The following is a 20744-nucleotide window of genomic DNA, read 5'->3' on the forward strand; positions in this document are numbered from 1 at the left end:
AGGTGCAGCGCTATCACCCTAAAATCATGGGCGATGTGCTACCAAATTCCACCTCCCCTCGCTGAAGCGAAAGGTGCGATCCGTGTGTGAGCCTGAGGAAGGGTAGGATTTAAAGTCAGAACCTAAGAAAGTTGACCAGCGACTTGTTCCAGAACGTAAAAGGGAATAGAAAAAACAAAACCAATAATTGGAATGAAGCCTACATCACCACCATCAATGCAAAGCATTCGTGTGACATTTATGGAGCTATTAAACAGATGGATGGCGTATGGATTTTTGCAATCAGTTTGAAAAGAAGTAACATAATTAAGACAAATTCAGTATGCAACTATAATAGTAAACATTTGCATAATGATTCATTTACTAGGCACTTTTTGAAAAGTACGTGTACTAAAATAGCACGATACAAATAGATGTTCTGGAAAGCACTTAGTACTTAAGTGCACGTATTTTTTAGTTTTTAATTTCTATTTTTCTGTTCAAGTTTTATCACTCAGATGAGCAAAATCTGATCAAATCATTAGATTTAAGTTCTGTTCTAGCCAAAAATATCTTGGACTTTAGGACTGAAAAAACAGATGTATTTGTTGATTTCAGCTTCATTTGTGTAATTACAATTTTCAGTTAAAACAACCTACAAACTTCTTGAAATCTAATTGAATTAAAGTGGGAGAATATATTAAAAACATTCACTAGAAATAATTAGTAGCATAAGATGTATTTTACTGACTGCCAGAAACTAATATGGAGTATGGAAGATCACTCTTACAAGAGTAAAATTTCTATAAAATTATACATGTAAAATTCTATTTTTGAAAGCCAGGCCTGAAAACTCCAAAGTGACTATACTGTATTCTGCCTGTGTGATCACTGAATATAGATTATCCTGTAATAACGAGGAAGTGGTGCCGGCAAACAATCACTAGTGAGAGACCTGGGATAATCTATGAAATTTTCTCTATCCCTATCCTCTTTTTTCACTTGGCCAGAAGTCAGCGCCTGTCAGCTGTGGGAAGGAGCCACGTACAAACCTCTGGATCCATTATCGCTATGGGATAAAATGGATTATGTTTAAACTGCTGTTGTTTTTTCTTCGTTTGAAACGAGAGTGGTAATCTGCACAGGAACTGCGTGTTCAAGCAGAGGCAGTAACATCCCGGGGCAATGCGGGGCTGCAATGTAGTGCTGTAATTCAGTAGTTTACTACTGTGAGAGTATGGCCTAAACAAAACATAATAGTTCAGATGCGTAACGTTTGAATTTTGTAATGCATGCTGTCCTTTAACATCAAAGTGCAGTTTCACTTAGTTATAGCGTGTTATTTGGGTCAAAAGGAGTAAAATGGCTAAATCTTCTATTTCCTCTGCATTCGAATTGTTTAAAACAAAGTGTCTCCACTGTGCTTTACAGCCCAGAAACATTAACGTTTTCTTCAAGCAAAAAATAATCTTAAATTTCAACACCTCCCAAAGATTAATATGGTCGATTAATTGTTATAATTAATCTTTCATGATTTTAAGAAATTCACGAGCTAATGTTTTTGCAAGTTAGTTATAATAAGGTATTTCCTGTAGTACTTTCTGCTCTGCTTAGCTGAGTTTTCATCAGCTGTAAAGAATAAAAAGATCAATGTTAGAAAAAGTTAAAGTAGCTATTTTATGGAAGCTGTATTTTTTATACCGTTAAAGAGAGGCGCTGCGTTTGCGAAACGGAAAGCTGTGTGAATCGAATTAAGAGATTCTGCTGCTGAACTCCGAGAACACCTTCCACTCCAAAGACACCGACAGGACCGCGCTTAGTAGAAGAGGGAATTAACAAAAATCGAATGCTCGTTATTTACTGGCGGGAAGAGTAAGCACAACGCAGAGCATCTCCAGACAGTAGGTGCGAAGAGATGCGTATTTCAGAGTGAAATACTGCGCTAAAAAACTGGCATTGCCACCCTGCTTAAAAATTCGAAGCAAGCTTTTCTCCGGTCGCCAACTTCAGCGCCGTCTTTGCTGGCAGATTAATTAATGTAACAGGCAGCTGAATCAAACGTTCACAAATCTCTGCCGTCTTACCTGCTCTACCAAGGGTTGTTTTCGGTCTCTCGGCTGCAATACTGTTCTTCTTTCAGACAGTGTAAATGAGGAATAAATGTATCGGTGTGAAGAAATCGCTCTGTGATTTCTTAGTACTGCTTTTAGCTTCTTGGTACCGCTGATTATTTACTGCAGGTGGCAACTTTTTAATGTTTCTCACTCAGCATCCAGAAGCTTTTTGCAGTTATGTAATGTCAGGCATTTCAATTGCTAAGTGTTAATGCTTGACTGTTGACTTTACAAAGGATCGTATTCTGTATTTTCTGGCTTCTTACATCCCCCTTACCAGGATAGCAGCTGAGAAATTGCTCATTTTCTTCTGCTCAAGTAAATACTTTAAGGGTTTTATTTATTTATTTATTTATTTGTCAGAAAATGTAAATAGTAATAAATTAAAACTACCCTATTGTAGTTGAGCTGGTTACATCCTGTATTCATTACCTAAGTAATTGCTGTTCAGGTAGTGCTGCTTAAATGGATCAAAAAATATGTAATTTTTCTATTTGAATGAGGATAACAACCTCTTACTATTGAAGTATTATCATTGCGTGGGGGAAAGCATACAGGATGCAAATGCTAGGATGAAGATCCCATAGCGAACAGTAAATTAATCGTGGTTCAAGTTAGCTTATAAGATTTACCTTTAAGTATTAACACCTTATTACACTCTGTAAAAGGACTGAAGAAGCATTTGGTGACCATAATGGGACAAGATACTTGTGTGATACTTGTGATGTAAACTGGTGAGAGCAATTTATTGGAATGCCAGGAAACACGAGCTGAGTGGTGAGCACAGAAAGCTTTCATGCTGAGTGCTAAAAAAAAGAAAATGGATGTACCTTTGGTTGAGGAATGCAGGTGGAATAGAAAGAAAATGCTTCATTTAGGATGGAAACCTAGTTCTTAGACTCTGAATAATATTTTAAATAATATCTCTTTTCATGCTTCCAATATAAATATTCTTTGATTTTAAAATTAGTTATTAATAATATTGTTAATTTTCACCTGGTTTTCGTCATCTGTAAGTGTTACCGGTTTTACCTAGAGAGTAGCAGCACACTTGGGAAAAGCTTATCCTCTAGAAGCTTAGCTTCTCTTTTTAAAAATACATTACTTGAGAGGTTTGTAGCAGATACATTTCAAGCTCTTGCACAGAGTTGAAAATCTCAACTTTTATTGATCTATCTTCAGTAAGTACCAAGAATGCTATGAAAGGATTTAGATTTATCACTTTGGTGCAGTACAAGAATGCGAGGAGGAGGCGTTTCAGCTTTGAAATCTGGAAACCGGTTAGAGCAAGAGGGACGGTGTAGCTGGACCGTACGTGCGTGTGTATGCTCGGTGAATATGCAGGTGTAAGAACGATTCATGCCGGTGTGCTTTCACCTAAGAAGTAAGAGCGATCTCCTGAAAATACAGAACTAGTGTTTGGATTATCTTTGATTAACCACATTGCTTGCTCTCTTTTGTCTTTCTGAATATTATCATTCTTGATAGGCTACTATGTCGGTGTATCTACTCTGTTGTTGTTTGTGTGGAATAGTTAATTATTCTAGTCAACTGCTAGTGGGGAAAATGTGCACAGAGAAAATAAAAACTCTAGATAATAACAGAGAAGCTTTAGAGCAGGTTGGTCATGTACAATTTTTTGAGATTTGAGCAGGTCAGTACAATCATATTTTTATTTTTTTAAATTGAATCGTAGGCTTGTTACTGTGAATATTGATAGCTTATAAAGTGAATATGTTTATATTTTTAAATCTACTTACGTGATACACAGAGAGGATGCATTTGTTGAGGATGCTACACTAGGGTGGCAGAAGGTCTTTGATTTACAAAATTAAAATTCTGCTAACTGAAATTACAAGATCGATTAAAAATCACTCTATTTTAATAGGACATCTTCTCTGAAAGTCTCTGTCAGTCACTGAGTCTGGCAGAAGCATCTTTCAATAGAACATGGTATTTGCTTACTGACTACTTCTGGACTTGGACTGCAGGGGTTCACATTTTTATGTTCTATCAGTGAATGTAAACCAGTAAATGCCTAGCATATAAATTCAACTTTTTCTTTATTTTCTAACTTAAAATGGTAAGTATGCAATGTATAAATGAGACAAGGAGATGAAACGCTGACATCTTGCTATAAAGGAAGGGAGAGAAAGGGGCAGTAATTAAAGTTATTAGTAACAGTCTGGGCTCACGTGCTCTGCTGATTGAACAGTGGTCACACTGCCATACAAATACCAATGTATTGCTAGATTTGCTAGATACATGTATACATTAGAAACATTGCAGCTAGATTACAAAGCCAAATTTCCAAAATTCGAAACGTCCCCAAATAAAAACTTAAAAAAATTCTATATTACAAATGGGTTACTAATTCAGCTTAAATAAATTGCTTTCCAGTTGTGTTTTGTTACCTTAAAGTTTAATGTGTTATTTTTTTCTCTTATGTACTCAGGGTAGTAGTGGTGTTTTTTATATACAGTACTGATTGGGTACATTTTTTCTGCTTGCACTAAATTTTAATGTGTTTGCTTTTTAAAATTACGGATAGCACAACACGACTGAGTTATCAGAAATGAGGCAACAATGCTAACGTTCATTCTAATAGTAATGGTTTGACTTTAATTTTTTCCTTGATGAAACAGTACTACAACGGAGCCAGAAGGAGAACTGTCACGTAATGTATTTGTTTGACCCCAAATAAAGCTTTCTTGCCTACCAGTCTCATGGGATCAGATCTGTAACTGGTCCAAGTGCACAACTCTTGAGAAATGAAACAAATACATTATGCTACAGTTTTAAAATGTCAGCAGTCTCAGAGTGTGGGCAGATTAACAAAAGATAGCTTCAGTAGCATAAATTCTTATATTCTTTTGACACAATAACAGTGAGAAAAAGATTGCACAGTATTTGTTATTTCTTTTATAAAGAGATTATTTTGAAAATGAAAAATGTAAGTCATCCTAGAGATAGTTGTTATGCTTCTGAAAGAAAAAATTAAAATTTTATTTTTTGTCTCTTGCTCTGTCAGCAGATGCAACTTGAGATTCAAGGATATTTTACGAAGTACTTAGATAATACTAATTGTTCCTCCTCTTCCCACCCTTCCTACCCTTTTTTGTGGCCAAGGAGAAGGAATAGCTTTTCTGACTTTGCTAAGAGACTATTCTTATTATGCAAGTTAGCTCATTGCATAGACCACAAAGCATCTTTGAGGGTAGAGGGGCATAGAAAACAGCACTTAATTTTTGTTATTTAAAGAAACAAACACTCCAGTATAAGCCAAATATTTAAAAAATAAGTATTTTAAAGAAATTCTTAAATACTCTTCTGCCTGTGTTTCTAGGGGCAGAAGGAGAATTAGCTTATGTTGAAGTGGAACCAGTATCATCCTCACCCTATGATAAATCACACACACATTGATTTTGTTTTCAGAGTTTAACAAATTTAGAACATCTCTTGTTCTTTTAGAAGTTTGTGGAGTCTATTTGTCTCCCTGAGTAGCTTCTGCTCAATGATGCACTGTCACTTACTTGCTGTTTCGTACGCTTCCTATCTATTAAAATATTCCTTCTGCCAAGACACATAGCAGTGCTAATAAAAAGGAAGTTCCAGAGCAGATCTTCATGAGGGAAACAAGGAGCAGACAAAATGCAAGGAAACAAAGTTCTTCAGGATTCACTGTTGTCTCCTTGCTATTATTTGTGAGAAAGTAGCATATCCCTTCGAAGGATTTAGTTCCTGCTATGTTTAGAAAGTAGGGGCTAGCCCTGAAGTTCCCTGAAATTCAAGATATGATACTTAAAAGCTGTTACTCTAAATCATTTTCCTACAGTGCTTCTGAAAAAAACTTGAGGTCATGGTCTGCTCTTCTAGACTTCGTTGTTGATATCAGCACTGTCACGGTGCTTTCACAATGTGAAACTTGCCTCCTCCGAGCTTAGTCTGTTTTGTGCTCTTCAATGATTGTTTTCCTTTTCCCTGGCAATATTTACCTTCATAAATCTTTAGCTTTCCTATTCTCATGTTGAGAGAACTAAAATGCGTGACATTTAAAACCTGTTTTGTTTGGGGGAGAGAAAAAGGAACACACATAAAAGTACTGTGAATTAAAATCATGGGCTCCCTAGATTTATATATAACATCGGACGGAAAGGGTCTTTCAGAGATAGTCCAAGATAGAATCAAATTTGTCTATCATTCCTGAAATGTTACCCTTTGCAGTGAAGATTTCACAGCCTTCTTGAGCAGTCACTTTGTGTGCTAAGGGTCTTCCGAAGAGCGGAACTAAAGGGCTGCTCCACCAAGCTTGCCATCTTTCGCGTTGAGGAAATGCAGAGACGTGAATACTTTAGAATGGCTTTATCCTTTGCCAGAAGAATCATGCAGTACATGTGCAAGTATTTTGCTTAGTATCAACATCACATGAGAACGTAACAACATTAGTTTGATAGCTGAAATCAGAGAAACATCAACAACAGCTTGGCTGAAGTGGGTGTTCAGAGCAATGCTGGCTATTTCACGTGCTGTTTATTTGCACAGATAATACATAATTAGCTATTTTGCATCAAAAATGCAAGTGAGATGGTGATTTATCAAAACAATAACATAAATATTTACCACAGCAACCACTGAGCTAAATGACAGATTCTGTGCCTAAGACCTGGGTGAACACTTGTAAGGAACACATACAAATTATTTCCCAGTTCTAGGAAATTTCCAAAATGTATCTTGATGAATGTATGCTATTCGTCAAATCTCCATTTCACTAAAAAAGCCTACTTTTTTCTCCTTGTTATGTTTTTGCAGCTGGCCAGTAACCTAGATGTTTGTGTTGTGAGAATGAAACACAAAACAGAACTAGTTCTAAATTATTTAATAGTAATACTCCTACATTGTATTTGTCAGCATTTTAAAGACAGTGAAATGAAAGCACAAGAGAAGTGATTGAAAATTAGTGGCCTGTCTTTGTATTTTGCTGTGAATTACCCCTTCTAACTGGTGTTTCTCAAGGGGCAGTCTTTACTTTTTCTCTGTATCTCTTCGTGTTTCATTCCTGTTGCAAGATACCCGTTTACGCAAACTAATTACAAGACTTCTCGGAAGTGACTGGTGAACAGCGTGCATGCAGACATCGCAGGGTAAGCTGCAAATGTGCAGTTTTGCCGTGTCCCTTGTCCAGTGACACTGTGGTATTGAAGGGAGTGAAACTAGAGGATTCAACTCAAGTCATGCCAACTGCAAGCAAGGTAGGTGATGCATCGAGGGTGATGTGCTCACTGTAATGCTTAGCTATCGTAATTCCTCACTGTAATCAGGGGGATGTAGAGAGCTGGAACGAGAGTTAAGCTGGGAAACCTGAGACTACAGCCAAGCCAAGAACCAGGGATGTATAAAGGATTATTGCCTGTTGCTCAAGTTCTGTCCTGTGCGAAAGAAGGATCGGGACAGTCACGTTTTAGCTTCTATTTGGTTATGTTTCAGCATCCAGTAGTTGAGCTGATAACGTGCCTGATAATGAGTTAATGAACATGAATTCTACCAGCTCGCATCATTTTAGGATGAAATTCCCTGCTACCAACAAGACAATTGTAATCACCTTGTGTTATTTAACTCCTGTTGTGCCTACTTAAGAGCTGTTACCATATCTCATGCTGATGCTGCATAATGTCGGGTTTTTATTTTGTGTCTTTCTGATAAAGCCAAGCATGGCTCCATAAAGACTGCAGAATTAGTTGGACCCTATATGAAAAAAGTACTCTCCCCTCTCTGTCTCTCTCTGTCTTGCCCTCTTTCTTTTTTTTTTCCCCTTTTCTTTCTTTTCTTTCTTTTTTCTTTTTTTTTAATGTAGGGTAATCATTGAGAACTAAGTCTGTAAAAAAAAAAAATCATTTCATGGTAGGGGGCCCTACCCTTGGTAGAGGCTCCCCCTTTTGACTTAAACAGTCAAGATAGCTGAAAACAGGGCCCACAACTAAATGCATGCAGCCTACGCGAGTCAGCAGATGCAGAGGAGAAAGGCAGAACCACGTTGGCAAAGATGACTGTGGTGGAGGGAGAGCCTTTCTCCTACCCCTCCTTTCTCCTACCCAGCAAGCTCTCCTGCGTCCAGAACACATCTTTAGCTGTCTTTTGTATGCTTGTTTATAATAATAAAAAAAAAAGAAGAAGAAGAAATGTTTTGTGGGGAAATCTACTAGGCCTTTGATGTGAATTAAATCTCCTGACAGTTGAATTTTATCCAACTGCTGATTCATGATTAAATTCTGACCAGGATATAATTTACCCGCTGTTTTCCCCTTATTCTGCATGGAGCAATAAATTACATCAGGTTTTTTTGCAGCCAGCTTCGCTTTCAGTGCTAGGTCACTTGTCCTGGCTCTTGTATTCAGCAGATGGTAAATGGATCACAGACTTCAGCCCTTTCTACCTTTATTGATAAAGGAACGGTGATTTTACAGAGGCAGAATTACCTCTTACTGTTCTGTGCAGAAGCCTAGCATAGGCCACAATCTGGCCTTTAATGAGGAGGCCGTAGAGCAAATGCATTAAATCACCATTTGCTGCACAGAAGAAGTCATTTAACTGTATTGGTAAATACAATGTCTGTTTAAATACAATTTAAATAATGTTATATTCTTACTTCTCATCTCACGTATTTGTAAACACTATGTTTCACTAATGGCTACTAGAGATCATCATAGTTTAGAAGTAAATTATTTATTCAGTTTTATTTTTACATAGGAAGAATATATTACTTATCCACGCTCACTACAGAATCAAATGCAATATTTGTAGATATTTGTAAATTAAGGGTATAGTGTAAGTTAAGCTATTATCTAAATCAGCTGTAATGTCCTATGATAGCGCTTAAGGAGAGCAGTACTGGCAGACTTTGGGCAAGGAATTAACCTTGAGTATTGTTGGAAAATGTCTGTGTTGTATTCAGCAATACACCTTTCAAACGGGTACAAAAGCAAGACTTTCTGTAAGGTTCAGTAACAGTATTTATCGCTGGAATAGACAGCGACATGGTACGCTCTCTTTCTGAAGAGGTTATTAGAAGCAACGAAGAGCAGAACGTACCAGGGTTATCCTGGGTGGGTCCGTGGAGCTAAGCGCGTGTCCTCAAAACGGCCTGAGGGAAGGTGCAGTAACAAGGAGCCGTGCAGGCCGCAGTGCAGCTCACTCGAGCGAGGCTGCAGCCATCGAAGGAAGGACCGCTTTCCTTTGACTCTTAGTTTGTCTCTAACTTCAGTTTGCGGAGAGCTTGTTCTCCAGGAAAAGGCTGCCTCTGCCTTGTTGTGTACTTGATACCAGTTGTCTCAGAGATGTTGTTAAGGGTAAACAAAGGTAGACAGGTTTCTCCTTAAGACAATTCAGAGTTTAGCTACTTTTGTACTTTACTTCAGTATCTGTTTCTACACTGTCAACTGGCTTATGCAAAAATGAGCTTCTGTTCTTTTTAATATTTTAATCAGGCTGAGCAGAAGGATCTTTACTCAGGATTTCTCTGCATCACATGTAAAACTCGGAAAAAAAAAATTCTCACATTTTTCCAAGAAATTAATTTCTGCTAACCTCTGTTGCTCTCACCTCATCAATGAGCAATTTCATCTGAAAAAATTTGTTTTATGTGAGAAACTTATTAGCAGTTTGTAAGAGAATGGAAAGAGGGATGTCAAGGTACATTTCAATTTTAATCATAGAAGGCACTGCAGTTGCAGAACATGCTTAATATTTCTTCCAGTACATGATACAACAGCCACTATAAATTAACTCAGGCAAGAAACCTGGCCTATAAAATAAAATATATGCCAGCAGTTTCACAATTATAGGGTGCATATTTTAATAAAGTTGTTAAATTATTTTTCTGGAGGAAATTTCTGAGCATAATATACCATACCTATATATTAACATTCTGGCCTAATTAAAATGACTGATTAAAAAATGTCTCTGTTCTCTTTTTAGTTATTTCAAATAGACCATCTTCTTTCAAAGCTTGTTGAATTATTGTTCTTGTATTTAGAATAGATTCCTTCCTCAGATCAAACATTAGGGCTACATGCCATTAACCCAGGGAAATCAACAGTCAACTCTGGTGCTCGGGTGCACAACCATTATTCTGCTAAGTGTTTCAAAAGAAAAGTGGAACTCTCTTCCATTGCATAAGCAGTATTTTCTCTGTATTTGCTGTCTATCTATATATATTTTTATAAACCTGTTTATTTCTGATATCGGTGGATATTTTCCATGTAATTCGGTGGCAACAAAAGTCAGCATTGGACTTCAGAGGGCCATGGACAAATTGACAGTTTTACCTGTTTGGTGCAAATGGTTAAATTGGTCCATGAGTTTTGGCATGTTAGTCTCTTAGTTTTTTTTTTTTTCTTTTTAGGTGAATTATTCTATGCTAATTAAAAAATGTATTGGATTTGTTGTTGTTAGAAAGTTGAATTGATGCTACACCAGCCTGATGGTGAGGTTTTCAAGAGAAAAGTTTTGTGGTTCCCAGCTTCCTCTGACATTACTGGTACTATCAATCCAAGGAATGGGGGATGCTTTGTCTTTCATGAGAGCTCTCCTAAGTTTTATTCTGAGCTTTGGGATTCAAATATTTTTAAAGTCTGCAGCTGTTTTGGTGGATCATTGCTTAAAATTTGTTCTTGGATGTAAACAGGGCTTGATGTAGTAAGAGCTTTGAAGTTGAGGCCTGAGGTTTGAAGCTGGCATCTGAACCTCACTGAAAGCAGGTAGGTGTGGAGCACAGCTCGGTGTCTTTGTGGAAGCCTGTGCCAGGGAGAAGGCAGGCAGCCACGCTTAATTTGAGTGAGAAATGACTCACTGTATTTTTCTAAGGAGTGAGAAAGCTTTTTTCCTAACGAGATGGAAAAAAAGGTATCTGTAAATACAGAAGGTACTTACTCATCCAATTTTAGGGAGGAAAACACTTCAGATACTTTGAGTCTTGAGACTTCAAGTAGCCCTGCATTTTTAGCTAGGACTTTGAGGCTTCAATCAGTTTTGATGAATGAAGCCTCTATTTCTGTAATTAAGATCATACAGAAGATCTCCTTTCAGATCAACTACCTCACATGCAAGAACTTATTCCTTTTAGAGGTTCTAAAATCCCAATTTCTGTATTGATTCCACTGAAAACGATATATAGGGGGCCTCAACAGCACACCCTTGGCAGCTGATGACAACTCAACATCTTTTCCGATAATTATTTTTAACTAGTGGAAAAAAAGTAAGTAGAAGCAAGCAATTTGTATCTTTAAAAAGAGGAGGAGGTGTAGCCAACATCATTCTTGTAACTTTACTGAATCAAAATAGTTGGAACCATCCTAGTGCTGAACCCTATTCTCCATTGAATCATATGCGTGTATCATCAGTACATTGTATTTTGCAGCCTCAGGGAGACCAGAGTGCTACTGCAAGAGTTCTTTTAATGCTTCATGAGTGGGCTCTGCAGGGGAATGGTCTGAATTCTGCTTGTGGAACAGTTGAGTTACTGCTTTTTATCAAATATTTGTTGGTGCTTTGGAGTTACATTTTACTCTGATGGGCTTTTTTGCGGTTTTGGAGAGTTTTTTTTTTTCAAAACTAAGACAAATAAAATGAGTAGAAGTTAGTTCTTCAGGGAGGGATTGATAACTTTTGTCAGTTTTTCAAAGCTAATACTTGTAGATAGATGGTCAAATTTTCCAGTAACATTGCTCATTACTTAAATAGAGATTCATTTGTATCAAGGACTATTGAATGTATTGAAAGCAGGTTAGCCTTTAGTAATTATAATAGCAATCATCTTTTCCACTCTTAGTTAAATACTCCTGGTCATGTTAGATACATTTATTTAGCAGGTGTGTTTGCACTACTGTTGGCTGTCAGCTGTACCTTCATATTGCATTCCCTGCTTAAATCCCTCCTACATCAGCAGTCTGCTGTAGTGCAGGTTTATTGTCTGGGCTAAAGGTGTCAATCTGAATCCAGCTCACTGTCACCCTTTAAACAGACAGTTTATGTTTTCTTAAAATCCCCTTAAAAACAGGTAAAAATTGAATTATTGGCAGATTGAAGTCAATCTGGCACAAAAAGATAGATTCTTAACATTTCATAGTCAGAGACCTTTGTTTAAATATCAAGTCAGTTTTCATGGTTTGTATAACTGAGCATGAAAACAGCAATGTTTCTTTTCTGGTTTCCACATTATGCCCCTGGTTATAAATACTAAACTGGGAAAAAAAAAAACAAAACAAAACACAACATTCATCCATCTCTGGCTGATTTTATCATTCTGGCTACAGTGGTAGTGAGTTAAGGTTAGTCAGCAAACAGCCCTGTCAGCTCCCAGAAAAGATAGGAGACAACCATCATAAGGTGGTTATTCTAATGATAAAGTAGTATACCGGGGTTTTATTTATTTATTTATTTAGCTGTTTTACAAAGGGATAAAATCATTGTTGATTTTTTTTTTTTTTTTTTTTTTAGGTCAATCTGGTTTTGAATCATTCGGGCAAAGTTGTTGTGTGAACTAGCAGCACACATTTCCTAAGGAAAAATAATCTTTTTTTTTTACACCCGCACCCCCACCCCCGAAGCTCTGAGGATGGTCACCCTTCTATAAAGTCACTGGTTTTTGTCAGCATGTTTATTGGTATCTGCTGTTCACGTAACAGAGAGGAGCTCTGGAATGGCTCTCTGTAGTCACCTGTACAGTTGTTTGAACCTAGCTAGAAAAGTTTCTCAGCTTCCCACATGCAACAGCTGCTGCCTGTGAAATACTACAGCAGAGCAGTTGAGTGGAATTGCAGTCATGGAGCAATTCAGTAGCTACTCTATTTGTTATCTGACTGGTGGGGGCAACTGGCGGTTCAGCGTACCTGGTGGTACAGATTAAGACTGAACTAGTGACTGACATAAAAACATTTGGTTAAAATGCAGTTACATTGTAGTAGTTCTGGTGAAGACAGCAATGGGAAACCCAATGATCCTCTTCAATATTGTGTATCAGATGCTTTGCTTTGGGTGTATCATAAGGATATGAATACATCAAGGATTGTAGCTAGAGCTCATCTCTCTTTAGGGTTTTTATTATTGTTGTTATTGTTGTTGTTATTGTTAAGTGGAATAGCTAGAAAAAGTAGATTACATTTCCTGGATCTGAATGTCCTCCTGCAGGTTTGAAGTGATCACCTCAAAATCAAAATGAAGGTCACTCAGTGCTGTTATATGTAAGTGCACTGTCTGTCTGTGTTGCCATGTGGTAGCCTTCCTGTAGCTTCTGCTATGAGTCAGGCTGAGCTGAGGGCATGTGATCTTGTTCATGTCAACCACTGTGCTGTAACTTGGCTGCAGGAAAGGTTCCTTGGACACCTTGAGCTTTAGCTCTCAATGGTGTCTTGGAAGTGGCTTAATCTTAAGTGCTTATTTGTAATGGGTGGCAGCAGAATGTGGCGTAGGATTGAATCCATACTTAAATGTCCATGCAGGCACGCCCAGGTTTCTTATACGAGATTCCTAGGCCGGTAGCTTCTAAAATTAATGTTCTTGTTTAGTTCTGCAGAATCTGAATTTAGAAAAATGCTGTAGGTCTGATACAGAACTACAGTTAAACACACAGTCATATTTCTGTCTCTCAGTGTGTACGTTCATGTGTGAATGAGACCTGCCAAGCTCATCTAATAAACTAGAATTTCTGACAGTCTTCCCACTCTAGCAAGCTCATTCTGTATGTAACATCCCTGGGGAGAGATCAATCTTAATGATAGACAACAACAAAGATCTAGAAAAAAATTAATTTGCAATAGGCCAGACATCTCTTTTACAACTTTTTAGTCAGCTGCTGTGCTGTACTTAATGAATGTAGGTATTAGCTGCTTGTTCTTATTAACAGGCATCTATTTAGGTTCTTAGGATTTTAGTGCCTTAACTGAAATACTTAATATTTTAGGCTACATGAATGTGAACTTACTTATCTGAGCTTGAAAAACTTCTTTAACTAAGCTTGTTTCAAAGGTAGCATAGATTTACCTGCCCTTGCTTTGAAAGAAGTTTCTTCCCTGAGCAAGGCAGGCGTGACAGACTTCGAAGTACCTGCGTAGAACCTGGAGCAATTGCTGGCATACTTTATAACCTCTTTGTAGGTGTGACAGGTAGGATTCTGGTGCCTGCAAGCACCTTTCCATTTGATCACTGGAAAAGGCTACTTGGTTTAGTGACAGGGTTTAGCTGCTGCAAATGATAAAACAGTACAAATGATAAAAAAAAAAAAAAAAAATTTCAAGCATGACGTTTGTGTTAATACTACAGTTTAATTAAGAAAGCATAACAAATGTGAAATCAATAAAGCAAAAAACACTCGGCAATTATATTGACATACAACTTAAGACATTCATAAGGTATATTACTCACAGCATTAGGAATTAATTAGATCCTTAATCATTGACAATAAGTACTTGGCAAAGCAGTAAAGAATAGTTAATCATTTTTTTCACTGTTAAAGAGTGTCAAATTAACGATTCCGTTAATTTCTACATCCCTAATACTGTGTAAAGGAATCTTAAAATTTATTAATCCCCTCTTCGTTGTAAGTGCTTTCAACAGTTAAATGCATCTTTGTTCACAATCTTAGTCTTGTACAGCTCTAGTGAAAGACCAACAGTGTAAATATGGGGAAGCTAAATTCTAAGATTATGAGGGAGTGAGGTCTTTCAAAGTATTCAGCATCAGGTTCACTCTGCCTCAGATAAAATAAATTATGAACAAATCTCACTGAGATTAAGTAGATGTAGGCTTAAGTCAGCTCTCAGGGCTTTGCGATAATTCTTAGCCTACCCATCAGGTAATGACAGACTGTCTGACTGGACACAGCCCTGCTTGAGCAGATGATCTCCAGAGGTCCCTGCAGCCCCAGCTGTTCTGCGAGTCTGTGCGACAGCGGCGATGATAGCTGATGATAGCCGGAAGTATTGACACACAAACATTCCTGCAATTTAACAGCTAGAAATAGCTCAACATACAGAAATTCATTAAAATGAAAATACAGCTAACCAAATGTCACTCAGCATTCTTGGTTTCCCTCCAAATGATACAGCTATGATTGAAGTTTTGAGCAGTTCCCTTTAGTCCCATTAGTTTGCTCTTTATTTCTCTTGCCATGCTAGTGGGGGTGCAACGCGATGTCAGGTCAGTAAAGCTGATGAATAAACAGAGCATCAGGATAGTTGGTTTTTCATCAAGGGTGGCATGATTTGTGGGAAGAAGTAATATATCTTTTATTATACCGCTGACATAGCTGGAAAAAAATAGATAAGCTTTCAGATAAATGTTTTCAAGCCTGAAAGAAAAGGATACAATTATTTAACACTTTGACTCTTTTAGTATTTTAATTTTTTGGAGATGACAGTGGTATTTGACATTACAAAAAAATATTATGCAAATCAAAGATAGATCAGATTCATTTTGGTCACAAAAGGTGCTCCGCAGGCAGTTGGAGGAGTTTTGAAAGCTACAGCCTCATTAGCATACCAGGAGAGAGTAGTCCGGGATGTAAGCTAATTTTAAAAGTAATCTAATCTGATGCTACATTAAAGAAGGGACGAAGGGGGTGGAGGGAAGAGGTCTGTTTAGTATCTAGCTCTAATTGGATTAAGCTGCAGTAAGTATTTTTATAGTATCTGGGTCAACATGCTTAAAGGAAACTGTAGGTTAAGGTAGTTTAAATTGAACAGGCATTAACATTTTTGAATAAGCATCTGAAGTGGAAGGCTAAACCTAAATCTTTGCCATTTTCTCTTCTATATAAACAGTAGTCACCTCCCCTGAGTCTTCTGTATACCTAGCAGACACCAGCTTCTTGGATTTCACAGCTTTAGATGCAATCCTTTCACTCTTACAATGTTTTCAATTTTCTGGTTTTTAATCAGCTTTTTCCTCTCCTTATTTATAGCCATCTGTAATACAAATGTTTGACTCAAACTGTCTCATACTCCTGGGAAGTCAGAATTAGAATTCATACTCTTTATGTTCCTCCAGGATATTGAATTTGGCTTGATTTGAACCTGTTACCTTTCCATGCTAATTTACCACATTCAGTAACTTTCAGAATCCTACACAGCTCACGGTCTTACCGCTAACGTCGACGTCGTGGTGTCTCACACCCCAGGTTCCTTTATGTTGTATTATCCTGTAGTTTGCAGGCTAAGAAAATACTCAGCAAATAGGAAATTTGTGGGCCTAATTTTAACACAGTTCGCAGTCAGGTATCATCGGGTCAAATGCTTAACCATTTGCTTGGACATTTGACACTGTCATAGGCCAGAGAGAAAAAATCTCTTTCTACTCTGTGGATCGGGAACCGACTTTAATGACCTATGTCCAAAAGCTACACGAAGATGAAGCATAACTTCTTGTCGGTCCCATGTGTTTTAGAAGTAGCTTGTTAAAAATCAGAGTCAAGATGTTTGTGTTCAGAGCAGTTAGCAAAAGGACCATTTCGTTTCTTAGAGTATAAAAACAAAGTGAAGCAAAATGAGGTCTACTAATGGAAGTCTTGAAACACAAAACAAAAATACAAAAAAACAAAACAGTTCCCTCCGCCTCTACTGTGTGTCAGTATTAAATGCTAGAAAATGTTGAATACTGTTAATGGGAAAACATGAGAATGCAATTTCTGTGTATTTTCTGATTCTTCCTGTGAGTTGGGTTGTCAGAGACTCATAAATAAAATGTATTGAAATGGTTTGAGGCAAAAATCTAAGCTGGGAGTTGTCTTAAATATTGTATGAATTATATGAATCACAACCAACATATGTATTTGAAAGTTTCACCATTAGGGTATAGTCAGTAACAGCTGAAATTTCTTGGGATATTGAACATCCAGCTTGTTCAAGTATGCTGAATTGAAACTGGAAAAAGCAGAGAAGCTATTCTGCATGCAAGTCTGGCAGTTGCGCATGAAATGCAGGTTTTGCACATGCAAGGGACTTGGACAATTTTATAGCTGAGCATCTGCTTGCCCAAATACTGTTTATTTTTCCAATAAAATAACTTTAATAATATAAAGATCTGGCATGTTCTTTTGTTTAAAATACACGGGCTTATGCAGAAATTTGGTCATGAATTCTGTTGTAAAAGCTATAGCCGGAAAATTAACAGTAATACATTTCTGGTAATTCTGTATATATTAAAACTTTGTTACTTCTCGGCTCAGTAAGAATAGATTTTCAAGTTAATTGCAAGTGATTTTAAGTAGAAAATTAAGCATTGGAATGTAATGGAGAACAACTGAAAGCCAAGATGTGAAAGCATATTTTGTGTTACAGGGAGGATACTCTTGTTTTTGATTTACAACGCAGGCAAAATCTAAATTTTTTTGTTAGCTTTTTTTTGACTGTATGTTCCATTTTTGTAGTTTTCTTTAATTCATTGGCAGGGGCAGGAAAATTTCATTGGAAGTTTATGCAATGGCCTGTTTATTCTGGAGGACTCTCTAGACTGAAGAGCAAAATGGCAATGTCACAAGAATTGAGAGGAAGAAATACTTAAAGAGCTATTGAATTAGCAAGGTTGTAGTTTGCTTTGTCTATTTTTATTAACAATCTAATGTTTTTAACAAATGAATACCTTGTATACGTAAAATATTCATTATGGGTTCAACAGCCTCACAGGCTGTTAATATTTAGTCAGTTGTTTTTTGTTAATTTTTATAGAAATGCTGTAAGTGAATATCTAGGCATAATACAAATAAAACCACTTTACATTATGTGATTTAAATAATAACAAATTCCAGACTATGTCCTCCCATCTGAGCAACCCAGAACCCTTTACAAACTCTGGTGACTTCGTTATGAAGTATTAATAGCTTTAAATCTTCCTGTGACTTCCCAGAAGTCTTCTGAAAAAATGAAGGGGAAAATCTGAGCTGACTTTCACAGAATTTCTAAGATAAATACAACTTTCTTCCTCTCTCTTTCTTTTATTTGGGGGAAAAGAAAAAGGAAAACTTGTCAAATTGTAGGTTTTAATTTTATAACATGAGGAAAAAAAAAGGACAAGAAAATCATCCACAGTGTCTTTAAATTTAATGTTAATATTAGGCCGGTATTTTTACAAAGTTACTAAACAAGGGAACTGTTTCAAGCAGTTACTTATTCAGATAATTAAAAAAACCTGACTCCTTACTACACTGAATAAATTATATGATTACATTAGGTTTCAGTACTGATGCAAATAAATAAATTCTGCTATTACTATTAATGATTACTGACTATTAATGGATGTGCAGTAAACAAAGTATCATTATTTATTGCCTTTGGAAGGTCTGCATTAATGAGACTTACTGGAAACATCTCTGTGCAGTGGAGATAAGTATCTCAAGGGCATTAGTAAAGCTGGATCAAGTGGTTCCCACTCTCCTGAAACTAAAACAACATTTTATTAAATATATATATATATATATATGTGTATATATATATATATACATATATATATATATATATATACACATATATATATATATGTGTGTATATATATATATATATATATCAGTTTCCATGTTTTTTTCCTTACAATTCCATGAAACTACAGCAATGCAAGCTCCATTTAGCTGAGTAATTTAATAATTTTAATAGAAATCTTCTAACTATACCCATCATGCACTTCAGTAAAAATGAACCTAGCATGAGTTAAACAAGTGAATCCCACTCCTCTTGTAAAAGTAATCCAAACTCTTTCTTTACAGACCTACAGTGACCTGTTGGTAAGGGTAGTATTTTTATCCCTAATGGCCAAAATTACAGATCCACCTAGTAAATTATAGAAAGAAAACTTGTGTTGGTAATTGTCTGGCCTATTCCCTGGCCAGTGTTACTTTCTTCTAACCCAAAAATCACACCAGCAGCAGCAGTGCTATCCAAAGTCTGATCCTGCCACCGAGAGGTGAATAATTTACCTGGCTGATAATAGTATTGCCTATTTTAGTCATAGTAAAATGTAAAGAATACTACTTCCTCCATGTCTGTGTGTTACCATTCATTCTTTTAGTCATTTTATGAAATAAATGTTGTTTGTAACATGTTGTACATGTGCTTAGCTTGAACTCTGGGTAGGAGCTGTTGATTCTTATATTTAGCTTGCCTTACCATAGCTAATTGTAAGGCAAAAGAAGATAAAAGCCTCTGAAATATCCTGTTCTAGCACTTTTTGCAACAAGAAATGCCTGAGTGAGTACGCATAAATTTTATTAGCAGAATATTTCCTTTCCTTGATCCTAGTTTTCTTGAATCTTAATTTAAGTAGGTAACCCGTGATTTGTTCAGGCTGATAATGTATAAATCAGGGAAAAGTTGTATGTTTTCAATATCTTAATGGTATGGTAAAAACTTCTGAGGTCTATATTCTGAATCACTTTGTTTCACAGTTTTTAAGTAAGTCTCGGTGTGGCTATTATTTTTTATTTCTTTAATACCTATTTTGGCCTGTCAGTGTATATGGGGAGATTTGCTATATTTTCTGTTTTGCAATGCAGGTATAACAGGAGTAAATGTAACGAGGAGTAAGGATAACAAGTTAAAAAGCCAAAATAAGCTCTTATGCTTAATAATATTTTCATAACATTAAACTATTTTCAATATTTTAGAAAAATAAATAAATAGCTATTGTAGTAGAAGGAGGAGAACAAGTAAAAATGTCTGATGGTGTTATCTATGTACAATATGAGGGATAAAATGTATAAAATGATGAACTTCATTTCTTTTAGAAAGTGACAGTGAGTTACACAAGTTGGAAAAGTCCTAGAAGACTCCCTTGGAAAGAAAGGGAGCTAATGGTCTGTGCAACTAACTTAGAATAATGGACAAGCCTAAGACTCTGACAGGTCTGACCAGCCCTCATCTGCTCTCAATCTGGATTTGCATTTTTTGTAACTTAGGTAAATTGGAAATACAGTGATTGCATCTGGCGCTCTTTAATTAAAGTAAGTTAGTTAAGGTGGTTCTCTGCTCTTTCTTTACTGTTGGTTCTGTGCAAAGGCAGAAGAGTCTCAAATTGGGTCCCATGTGTTGCATATCGAAAGCGTTGTCTTGTCATTGGAAGAGCTGAGTAGAAAAAAACTGTTGTCATCTATTTTCTACTGCTGGCATCTTCTCCTCCCCCTTTCTCCTGATGGCTGTCCCTCACGGTGCTATTTCCCAAACAAGCATGAGAAAAATAGGAATATTACCATAGTATCTTGCAAGATATTTTAAGATCTGCGGTAGTACTCATGGTCTGATGTGAAATGAGAGGCATTAAAAGAACTGCTGGAACACTAAGCCTGGTGAAAAGCCATTTATATTGGTATGCAGTTAGCGGAGACATTTATTTGTTCTTTACACAAGGGTAATAAATGCAACAGGCTGTGAGAGATGGCTGATAACGGCATATATTACTGAAAAGAAAAGATTAAAACTTTAATCCACAGTTCATGCAGAGGGCTGATCATGAGGACAGATAGTTTGAGCTGAATCATCTGCTGATGAACACCTTCTCAGGGCTCCAGTAATTTATGAACTAATATAAAAACAAATGACCAAAAATACAGACTAAACAGAAGCTTAGTATGGAAATGATGAAATGGGGACAAAGACAACTATTGATTGTTTTGATTGT

At 36.6% G+C, this 20744-nt stretch overlaps 1 long non-coding RNA gene across 2 annotated transcripts in view; it reads right to left on the reverse strand.

Moving 5' to 3' along the window:
- Nucleotides 1-14497: 14497 nt before the first annotated feature.
- LOC134153685 (uncharacterized) overlaps nucleotides 14498-20744 on the reverse strand; it is a 48079-nt gene continuing 41832 nt past the window's right edge. The window contains exons 11-12 of one of the 2 annotated variants that reach the window (XR_009961202.1): nucleotides 18437-18517; nucleotides 14498-15390 (exon numbers count right to left, since the gene is read on the reverse strand). This is a non-coding gene — a long non-coding RNA (uncharacterized LOC134153685). The remainder of the gene's footprint in view (nucleotides 15391-18436; nucleotides 18518-20744) is intronic. The other variant, XR_009961203.1, reaches the window with a different exon arrangement.

Source organism: Rhea pennata, chromosome Z (genome assembly GCF_028389875.1).
Source record: "Rhea pennata isolate bPtePen1 chromosome Z, bPtePen1.pri, whole genome shotgun sequence".
NCBI lineage: Eukaryota > Metazoa > Chordata > Aves > Rheiformes > Rheidae > Rhea > Rhea pennata.